Raw genomic sequence first — 7237 nt, forward strand, 5'->3', positions numbered from 1 at the left:
CAATTTCCACCAGTCAGCTCCTCCCAATAAAACAAAAAGCTAAGAGTTGAAAAAACAGGGTTTCTTTTGCTACAAAATGATCATATGGAGTCTCTTTGTTGTGAGAAAGGTATATTGAATCATGACTAAAGTTGGCAGCTTTCATTTTAAACTTTCCAAGTCTTAAAACATGTTGATGATGTTTTTTAGAGTGCAATGATATGCTATGATATTTTTGAAAATAATTTGTGAGACTATGATAATGACCCTATCTATGCATGTTTGTGTATGATCTTTGATATGCTGGATTTAACCTTAGCTTAAGTCAATAATTTGAATGGTTCAAAATGCTGAATTTTTTTCTAATTGTTGTTGGTTTGTTTTCCTTTACATTTTAGATATGGATTCAATGAATGAAGAAAATGATGAGTATGGTGATACTATTTCAAGTGCTCTAAAAAGAATGAGATCTAGGACTTCTTCTGTATGGTCGGAATTTGAAATATTACCTAAAGGTCTTGATGGGAAAGAGAGAGCAAAGTGTAAAAAATGTCAAAATTCTTTGCTACCGGTGCTATGGCACTACTTTGTTGCGTCACAGAGCGAAATGCTATGAGGTTGACAATTAAATTGTGTCTCATCAGCCTTTAGATCAAGCTACGTATAGGGAAATGGTTGCATTGAAAATCATTAAGCACAACCATCCATTCTCATTTGCAGAATATTAGAACAATAGGTTGCTTCATTGTTATCTGAATCCTGATGTTAAGACTATATCTAGGAACAATGCAAAATAGGATGTTATAAAAATATATAGGAGAGAAAAGGAAAATCTAAAACATGATTTAAAGTCAATTACTGGTAGATTTTGCTTACCATCAGATTTATGGTCTTCACCCAACATTGATGAGTACATGGTTCTTACAGTACATTATGTTGATGAATACTGGGTGTTGCAGAAGAAAGTTTTTAGTTTTTCTCATGTGCCACCTCCATGTGGTGATGTTATATTGGCAGAGAGGTTGTTAGGTTTGCTAAAAAAGTGGGGCATTTAGAAGAGGGTGTTCGCCATTACTTTAGATAATGTTTTGTATAATGATACTTTGGTGAGTCATTTAAAGAGACACCCTTCTTATGGTGGTGAGTTATTTCACATGCGTTGTGGTGCACACATATTAAACCTTATCGTACAATTTGGATTAAAAGTCATGGATGAGGCTGTGTATAATTTATGTGAAAGTGTTAAATATGTGAGAGGTTTGGATCATAGGAAGTTGAGGTTTGCTCAATGTCTTTTACAGCTTCCTATTTTGAGAAGTAAGAAAGTACACCAAGATGTTCCAATAAGATGGAACTTAACATACTTGATGATTAAGACTTGTGTTAAGTATCGAGATGCTTTTTCTCATTTGAGTAGGATTGATAAATACTTTCTCAATTTCCCTTTAGAGGAGGAATGGGAAAGGGTGGAGAAGATAGCAAGGGTTTTGGGACCATTTTATGATATCACCAAGCTCTTCTCTGGGACAAACTACCCCACAGCCAACTTGTATTTCCATTGTGTTTGGAAAATTGCGTATTACAGAACAGTCGGAAGATGATGATGAAATAATTAGAGCAATGGCAAAAGCAATGAACGAAAAGTTTGATAAATACTAGGAGTATTACAGTCCTATGTTATCATTTGCTGTCATTTTGAATCCTAGATACATGATGCAATGTGTAGAATTTTGTTATGGCAAGTTGTATAAGCAGGAAGCAATATTTATGGCAGAGAATCTTCATGATAAATTATATGGCATCCTTGAGGAATATATGAATTCTACAAGTGATATTTTGCAATATGGTTGAAGTAGCATCCAGTAGTAGTGGAGTGTGTGGTCATTTTGATAGGCATGATGATATCTCTAGTTTTGAGACATATACGAGTCCACTTATTGGTTCAGATTCAAGCAAGTCACAATTGGATTTATACTTGGAAGAAATTCGACTTGACCATAGGTTTCACGAGGATTTGGATGTTATGGGGTATTGGAAGTCTCACAGTAATTGTTTACTAGAACTTTCCTTGATGGCACGTGATATTTTGAGCATTCCAATTACTACTATTGCCTCGGAGTCTACATTCAGTATTGGTGGCCACATTCTTGATAAATTTCGCAGTTCTCTTTTGCCACAAATTGTAGAAGCTTTGTTATGTGCTTGTGATTGGCTATATGGAGTACCAGATATATCATATTTTTTTATCACTTAGGTTTTTGTTGCTTATTAAGTGCTACATCATTGGATAGGTTATTTTTCATCTTCTTTTGTATTGTATTGGGTTTAAGATTTTACTTTTGGTTGTTGGTGGTGTTAAATTTTGATCTAGAGTTGAGGTGATGTTTAAGTTATAGTGGGAGCTTTCTTTATTGAGTATACAACTTCTGGGTCTGTTCATGTTTGGATTTTAGCTTGTGGGTTTTGGAGGATAATATGACGTCAGAAATCTTGTTGCGACAAGTTTTGTACTTCATTGTATTTCATGAAATGGAACAACATAGGCTAACAAAGGGTCACATGTTATTTATTTTTTTTTTTTTAAACTGACCAGTTTTGATATAGATATTACTGTATGATTCATAAACCTTGTTGTCTTCAATCTGCTATCTATGGTTCAGTGCAATTTAGTTTCTGGTTTTGTGTATCTAGTAACTTGCATTCATGTTGAACACCAAAGCACATTTCTATGCCTATGATTCACATGGCATAAAAGCTTATTTATCAATGTCAAATTATCGATCACTGAATTTAAAATTAAATGTTGTATGTGATTCTAATCCCTCAATGCAAGTGCCTTGACTATACTTCACAAATTTTGATCCAGGTGAGTGTCTAGTTATCTTGATAGGTATTTTTATGCATTAGGAATTTTGTACCTAATTGGCAGAACCTACCAATATTTTAGTTTGTACCCCAGCGATTTCTGTGTTACTTCTTGGTTGGGGGATTGTTGTAGTGTTTTGGGGCCATTGAAGAACATTTGCATATAGTACATGTTTTTCTTTTTTCATTTTTAGGTTTAGGGGGTATTTCGGTCATTTTATAGGTTTTGAGGGTATTTTGGTCATTTTTTTTAGGTTTCCGGGGTATTTTGGTAAATTTATGGGTTTAGGAGGTATTTTGGTAATTTTTTTGGGTTTTGGGGGTATTTTGGTAAATTTTTGGGTTTAGAAGGTGTTTTGGTCACTTTTTAGGTTTTAGGGTATTTTGGTCATTTTTAGGTTTTAGGGGTATTTTGGTCATTTTTAGCGTTTTGGGGGTATTTTGGTCATCTTTTGGGTTTCGAGGGGTATTTTGGTCATTTTTAGCGTTTTGAGGGCATTTTGGTCATTTTTTGGGTTTCGGGGGTATTTTGGTAATTTTTAGGTTTTGGAGGTCTTTTGGTCATTGTCTAGATTTTGGGAGGGGGGGGGGGTATTTTGTTCATTTTTTGGGGTGTCAAAGGTATTTTGGTAATTTTTTGGGTTTTGGGGGTATTTTGGTAATTTTTAGGTTTTGGAGGTATTTTGGTAATTTTTAGGTTTCGGGGGTATTTTGGTCATTTTATAGGTTTTAGGGTTATTTGGTAATTTTTAGGTTTTGGGGTATTTTGGTCATTTTTGAAGATTTTAGAGTACTTTGGTCATTTTCACTTAGGGGCATTTTGGTAATTTTGATAATTGGGTAATTGGGTGGGTTGGGATTTACCCATAATAATTGGGTTGAGTTTGGTTTAGGTTAGAAGTAATTAATTAAATGGGTTTTAATAAGAAAATGAGTTTTATATACCCAATCCAATTATGCTCACCCCAAGCCCACCCATTTGACACCCCTATTTAATATGTGGGTATAAGCTTAGGTTTAAACTTTGCTCATCAATATATATATATATATATATATATATATATAAGCGAAGCCTCTGACCTCTCAACAATTTTCCACATCAGCATTACTTAAATAAATATTATAAGCTTTTTTCTTTTATAAAAACAACAATCAATGATCATTTAATTTCTACAACTACATCTCAACGTCTCGCCTTTGACCTCTCCACAATTTTTCACATCAGTATTACTTAAATAAATATTATAAACGTTTTTCTTTTATAAAAACAACAATCAGTTATCATTTAATTTCTACAACTACATCTTGACGTCTCTAAAAACCCAATTACCTACCATATGTTAAACCTCCCAAAACCCAATTTCTTTCTCTCTCCCACGTCCCACTCATGCCACACCATCAACAGCTCCGCCACTGCCATAGCTACCATAACCCATCATAGCCATGACAAGACCTTAGCCCAAGTCACCGAAGCATTGAGCTCTAGCCCCAGTTCACACAAGTGAGGTGCTTTAATCATATTGAAGCTTTTTTATTTTTGTAGTTACTATATGGTTCTGATACCGAGCTACACTATCAGCGGCTCCACCATTGCCATAGCTACTCTAATAGCCTTTTGATTTCTTCATATTAAAACTATTGGGTTTTGAATCAAAAGATCCATTTTACTATTGAAATTGTATGGTGGTTGTGGCAATTCAAACTACAAATTTCAATTGTATGGTGGTTGTGGCAATTCAAACTAAAATTTTTAGAATATGGATTAAAAACGCGTCCAAGTGCAAGTCTTGTCTCAAAAAAGGAGTCCAAAATGGACTCAAACTTAAAAACAAGCCTCTCACCCAAAAGTGCCATTCGGCACTTTTGGAGTGCCAAATGGCACAATCTTGGGCCCCGGCTCGAGGGCATTTGGATTGAGTTAAAACATTTCCATTTCGATTTTTTAGAGATAAGAACGCGTCCCAACTCGTGTTCTGATCATCTAGCTAATTTTTCAAGTATCCTAGCCTCTATAAATAAAGGATGGATTTCAGAATTCTGCACACAAATTTTTTGAGGGGGAGACACTTTTTCACGCTCTCAGATTTCTCATCTCTTTGACTCTTTTTTCTAATATTTTCTCTCTTACGTTAAAGAGGTTCTAGAGACTTCAGTCGTAAGATTTTTTCTAAGCAAGGATTTTTAGGTTTCAAAGATAATTGCATAAATTTCTTTGAACCCTAAAATATTATCTCAAGACAAAAGAACGTCCATGCAAGAGGTAGCTTTTCTTTACTTCTTCTTTTTCTTCTATCTCCTTTAATTTTGTGATGCATGAATAAATATTTGTTTAGTTTTGATTTTGCATTATTCATATAATGTGTAGTCAATATTTTCTTTGTTGGAATATGTTTTTCACTTTTTATTGTCAAAATCAATTTTTTGTTTCAAAGATCTGCTTGTTACCATATTGTTCTCAATCAAAAAACTGATTTGCATCTTCCTTAGATGCAGATCTGAATTTTTCTAGATTGAAAAACAGATTTACATCTTCATTAGATGTAGTTTTTAATTTTTCTAAATTAAAAACTGATTTGCATCTTCATTAGATGCAGATTTGAATTTTTCTAAATTGAAAAACAGATTTACATCTTCATTAGATGTAGATCTGAATTTTTCTAAATTAAAAACTGATTTGCATCTTTATTTGATGTAAATCTAATTTTTTTTTAAACAACAAAAACTGGCATCTTCATTAGATGTAAATCTGATTTTCTTTCAAAACAAAAACTGATTTACATCTTCATTAGATGTAGATATGATTTTTTTAACATAGCAGATTTTGAAATAAAAAGTAAGTCATGAGTAGTGTTTTGTTTGTGTTTTGTTTGATGTAAATAGCATAGGTTTATTTCATGGATGTAGTTCTCTTCTAAAAATTATTTTTTGTTAATACATATAAAAAAACAGATCTAATTTTTCTTAGTTCTCTATAAAAACCAATTTTTTTTAGTTCCCAAAAAATAGATCTGATCTTTTTACATACAAACTCAAAAACCAATTTTTCTCGTTCTTAAAAACAGATCTGTTTTTTTCACAACAACAGATCTGATTTTTTTTTTTTTAACGAAGAAGAGGACACATTCATAAATAAATTTATGTTTCTTAGTTTAGTTAAGTATTTTGTGTGTGCAACATATCATTCATGTCATGAATAAAATGGGTACATTGGTCACAAAAGTCTAGAAGACCAGACTTTGTCTGGGCGGAATGGGTGCCTAATACATTCCCATTCCGTAACCTAGTCTTCGAATTTAGTGTCTTTGAATAGATAGACCTAGGCTTTATCTTTATTTTGTTTTGGGTAGATTGTAACTAGGATAAAAAGCCATGTATTTTTGGTAGATTGTAACTAGGACCCTAAACTATGTAATCTTCAATTTATCAAGCTTGTATCAATTTTTATCCAATCAATAACAATGAGGCATTTCAATCATGTAAATTTGAATTTTATTTTTTTCTTATTTTTTGGTATAAAAAATAAGTGGTGACTCCACACCACTTATCCAAAAAGAGAGGTGTCCTTAAAAGCACCTAAAAATCACTTTTTTTTTAAGAGCAAACCCCAATTTAGGGCGTTCTCTCACACCTGCACTTTGCCAATATGCTAACCTTCCCACCTCATCCATTTTACACAGTTCCTAGTGGGACTCTAGATTCAATCTATAGATTGTTATTAGTGAGGCAGCAGGTATAGCTAGGCCAGGAAACGTTTAGTGGCCCACTGTCGGACCAATTATTTTGATAATATACTTTGTGAGTGTAATATAGTATTAGTGTTACTTTTGGGTCATTTGATTAAGTTCTTGTGTTTTACACATTTGTAGATGACCAAAGTATAACACTTTTTTGAGGAATTTGCAAAGGACCCTGTGTTAGGATTAGTGCCCTTAAATCCTATTGTATGATGCTATGTATGATATTATGTATGACATTATGTAAGACATGATGTATGACTTAATATTGTGATTAATAAAGTCATTTTATTATTATCTAAAATAATGGTAACATGAATATGGGACATTATCATTTAGTCCATGAGATGCATTGTATGTGATTTATGTGAAAAGTCACAGAAGATGTAAATCACAAGTTCTTTGTAAACTCAGAATTTATAGTTCGTAGTCGGTGATGAAATTGGGCATTTCATCTGCGAAGACTATAACGTGTCAACTATGATGATTTGTCTTGATCATGGAAGTTGAAACTTCTAGTTGATATGCTGATATGTTTTAAGAGTTAAAACATATTGAACAGGACCGCTGTGAGATTTATTATTCTTCTAATGACTGTCAAATGAATAATAAATCTCACGACTTCTATTTGTATGAACTCTTAATCCTGAGAGAATAAT

General features: G+C 33.0%; 1 pseudogene; it reads left to right on the top strand.

Moving 5' to 3' along the window:
• The first annotated feature begins 379 nt into the window (after nt 1–379).
• LOC142635195 (zinc finger BED domain-containing protein RICESLEEPER 2-like) lies at nt 380–2233 on the top strand (annotated as a pseudogene).
• The last annotated feature ends 5004 nt before the right edge of the window (nt 2234–7237 follow it).

The sequence above is a fragment of the Castanea sativa genome, chromosome 5 (genome assembly GCF_040712315.1).
Source record: "Castanea sativa cultivar Marrone di Chiusa Pesio chromosome 5, ASM4071231v1".
Taxonomy (NCBI): domain Eukaryota; kingdom Viridiplantae; phylum Streptophyta; class Magnoliopsida; order Fagales; family Fagaceae; genus Castanea; species Castanea sativa.